The following is a 4,742-nucleotide window of genomic DNA, read 5'->3' as shown; positions in this document are numbered from 1 at the left end:
AATTTTTTGGAACAATATTTACTTTTTTTAATTTAAATATAAGAAAACAGTAAATTTAGCCCAATTTTTTTTCCATAATGTGAAAGATAATGTTACGCCGAGTAATTAGATACCCAACATGTCATGCTTCAAAATTGCACACGCTCACGGAATGGCACCAAACATTGGTACTTAAAAATCCACATAGGCAACATTTTAAAAATTTCTACAGGTTACTAGCTTAGAGTTAAGCCCCGTACACACGTACCGATGGTCGGCATACAAATGTTCCTCTTTTCTCCCCGGGATGTCGGTGTCTGCTGAAAAGTGCAAAGACAGCACAAGGACAGCACAAGAATTTTGTCCGCCGACTGCAGAAGTGATGTCATGTAATGGTTAACTTTCCCTGTGTTTTCTATTTTCTGAGCATGCCCAGTCTTGCAAATCTGCGGTCTGTCGGCCGAATTGTGTACTGACAGGCGAACAATCGTCCGTTCTGGTGTCGGCATACAAATATTTTCATGTTTGCAAGAAAGACTTTTGTCCGCGGATTGTGCGCAGACATCTGTCGGAGGCACCATACTAACACGCGTACAATCGGCAGATCCTTCGTCCACCGACGTTTGTATGCCGACGATCGGTACGTGTGTACGGGCCTTTACAGAGGAGGTCTAGGGCTCAAATTATTGCTCTCACTCTAATGTTCGCGGCGATACCTCAAGTGTGGTTTGAACACCGTTTACATATGTGGGCGGGACTTGCGTATGCATTCGCTTCTGCGCGCGAGCTAACGGGGACAGGGCGCTTTCATTTTTTTTTCCTATTTATTTTATTTATTATTTTTTTTATTTTTACACAGTTTAAAAAAAAAAAAAAAGTTTTGATCATCTTTATTCCTATTACAAGGAATGTAAACATCCCTTGTAATAGAAATAGGCATGACAGGCCCTCTTTATTGTGAGATCTGGGGTCAAAAAGACGTCACACCTCACAACTACACTAAAAAAGAAAAAAAAAATTGTTGAAAAAGAAAAAAAAAAAAGCGGCCCTTTAAGCCAGTTGCTAGGCAACGACTTTTGACGTAGCTCCGGTCCTCCAAGACCATAGAGTAGAGTGAGGGCCATCTTGCCCTCACTTGACTTCTTGTCTCTGAGGATCCGGGACTGGATAGTTTTTCCCGCTGCCGGCGGGTCCGGTAAGCTGGGAAAACATCTGGGACGTGGCGGGGGGGGCACCTCTTCCCCTGCACCGTAAGGGTAGTTCCGCGGCGAATCTGCCAGTGGAACCACCCTTATCTGAAAGCCAACCGCCCGCCGTTTAAAAAAATACCGGGGTTAAAAAAATACCGGGGTTATGGCAGCTATCTGCTGCCATAACCCCAGTATTTAGCTTTTAATGACCGACGTATATAGTCGTTAGGCGGTCGGTAAGTGGTTGCATATATATAGCAAAAATTGCACCCCAAAATACATTCTATAAAGGAAAGTGTACAGGAATAGTCCGAGCCCATCTCCGATCCGCTACTATTCGCGATTACAAATTCCGAATCGGATTTGGATACTGATGAGAGCTCCCCGATGCTCTCATCAGTCATGGAGAGGACCTGAAGGGCCTCCTCGCTGCTGTACATCCTTTTTGACATGCTGGCTGTGATGGGCTGTGCGACGGGTGACGGTTGACTGCGGATGATGACTGATGGGTTGACAGATGACGATGACTGATGGGTTGACAGGTGACGATGACTGATGGGGTGACAGGCGACGATGATTGATGGGGTGACAGATGACGATCACTGATGGGGTGACAAGTTAAGATGACTGATGGGGTGACAGGTGACGACTGATGGGGTGACAGGTGACGGTGATTGATGGGGTGACAGGTGACGGGTGATGGTCACCGATGGGTGACGGGCGATGGTGCACGGCGGTACTGATGGCAGTCTCTGGTGACAGGTGAACTTTAGGCTACGTTCACATGTGAGCGTAGCGATCGTGGCCAGAATCACCGCGATTCTGCCCACGATCCGGAAATCATTGCAAATCGCGGGGCACCTGTGCGTTGCCCGGGATTTGCAATAGCACCCCAAACGCTGTGCGATGTTGCCGCGATTTCCGCCTGCTGAATCGCGGTAACATCGCGCAAACAACGCATGACGCCCCAAAGAAACTCTTGTAATTGCTGTGATTCTGCCCGCGATCGCTACGCTCACATGTGAACGTAGCCTTATGGGTGTCAATTTCTGGGCACTGATGAGGTGACTGTTGGGTGACAGGTGCAATTGGGGGGGGGGGGGCTGAGGACTGTGTCGGGACATTTATTGGTGTGCTTTTACATTGTGACAGGTACACAGAGCAGTAACTCACTGTTTCTAGCTCTGCTCTCCTCACACTGGAAACTGTGTGAGGAGAGAAGAGCTAGTAACAGTGAGTTACTGCTCTGTGTTTACATTTTGTGATCGGCTCTGAATGGATTCACAGCCGATCACATAGTAAACAGTCACTGTTTACTACTGCCGGTGACTAGCTGTGTTCCTAGGGAACACAGAGCAGCCACCGACATGACCGCGCTGTGCGCTCCCGATCGCGCATTCGCGGTCATCTTCTGGGCTCCTCTATTGTGATCGGCTGTGTGATTAGATCACAGCCGATCACGTGGGAAATAGCCATGCCCATTGGCTGTTTCCCCCCTGCCGGTGACGGGCTGTGTCCCGGGGACACGCCGACACTGGCAGTGCAGGGCGGCGCGCGCCTGCCCTGCCTGAATGGTCGCACGGCTCTGCCGTAATATGACGGCAGTCGGGCGGCAAGTGGTTAAAGGCACAGGGCACACTGAAAACCCAGCCCATAGCACTATGGCAGCAAAGGTGTAAGTGTGTTGCCTGGCCAATATAATTTATAGCACAAACTAGTGGTCACTGCCTCCACCTGTAACTGGTCACTGCAGCATGGAGCATTGGAAAGGCAACGCATATGACAGAGTTACTACCTTTTCAACATTTTATTTTTTTTTGCGCTTATTATTTACCCTATTATCACATTATAGAGAAAACATGGAGAAGATGTTTGTCTGCACTTAGCTAGCTAATTCACCCCATTCTCATACTATTAAAGAGGCTCTGTCACTGCTCATTTAGGTCTATTGAAGGCTCAGGACATACTAGGGGACCATGTGACACATTCCCAGGCTGACCTCCTGGGCTGGACAATGTTGTGTCATCTACCCTGCATTTGCTCCAACATACTATATAGTGACACAGGGTTTGGTTTCCCAGCTCTGGCAGAAGGGCAGCTCTGCAACAGTAGGTAAACATACAGGTGCATCTCATAAAACTAGACTATTATTAAAAAGGTCATTTATTTCCGTGATTTAATTAAAAAAGTGTGATATATTTCAAGCATCTCTTTATTATAATTTTGATGATTATGGATTACAGCTAGAAAAAAAAAACCCTAAATTCAGTATCTCAGACAAATGGAATATTACATAAGACCAATTTAAAAAAAAAAAAAGGATTTTGTAATTAGAGATGTTGGCTTACTGAAAAGTATGTCCATGTACAGTATGGTATGCACTCAATCCTTGGTCGGGACTCTTTACGCATTAATTACTGCATCAATATGGCATGAAGGGGATCTGCACCATGACTTTTACATGGACTGTGGAAAATTTTGCATTTCATTTGGAAATCAAGGTCCCAGAGTCTGGCGGAAGAGTGAAGAGGCACAGAATCCAAGTTGTATGAGGTCCCGTGTGAAGTTTCCACAGTCAGTGATTTGGGGAGCCATGTCATCTGCTGGTGTTGGTCCACTGTGATTTATCAAGTCCAAAGTTAGTGCCTCCACCAGGAAATTCTAGAGCACTTCATGCTTCCCTCTGCTGACCAGCTTTATGGAGATGCTGATTTCATTTTCCAGCAGAACTTGGCACCGCCCACACTGCCAAAAGTATCAATGCCTGGTTTAATGATCACGGTGTAGCAATATTTCCAGGCATTGGGCCTGATGTAGGTGTGCCATTGTTACCGGAAACACTTCCAACACATTTAAGTTAAAAACCCAAGTGTGGGAACTGAGACAATGACCATTCCGGCATCTTTGGTTTGTGTTGTTTATTTTATAATGGGGATGGGAGAAGGGAATGAGTGGGATACTCCTCTGGCTCAACTAGGTTTAACTGGGACACTGTACAGAAAAATGCCCGTTGGCGCTGTCCTGACGCCGGCTGAATGCCGACCAACGCTTCCTGGCACTTTAAATACCGTTCTGCTGAAAGTGCTGAAACTTCGATTTTAACTCCTTGGTTAACTCAGAAGATCAAGGACTCTAATGATCCTTGACTCTTGACACTCTGTCTAGCTCAAAAGTCCTGTGTATGACTCCCTCCAGCCCTTCACTGACTGAGGTAGTTCCTTGTGACTGCTTGTACTGCTGCAACTCTTAACACTGCACACTTAACTCTTCAGGGCCCAACTGCTGGCTCCCCCTTTACACTTCAGACTCCTTTCACTAGGCAACCTCCTTTACACTTGCAGGCTCTAGGATCCCTGGGACCTTCACCCGAGTGGTTTCTTCTACACTAGTCAGCCCCCAGGGGCAGTTCACAGTACTCACGACCTTGGAAGGCTTTCCTGGAACTGAACCCCTCTTCCTCCACTGGTCCTCGACACACCGGATCCTCTCTGCAGCTCAGCTCTCCCTTCTGGAGACAGCCGTACTCTCCCTCCTGGGACTCTGCTTCCCACCAAAGATGCTGCGTTATGCGTT

This window comes from Pelophylax lessonae, assembly GCF_965119305.1.
Source record: "Pelophylax lessonae genome assembly, chromosome: 1".
NCBI lineage: Eukaryota > Metazoa > Chordata > Amphibia > Anura > Ranidae > Pelophylax > Pelophylax lessonae.
This window is presented reverse-complemented; position numbering follows the sequence as displayed.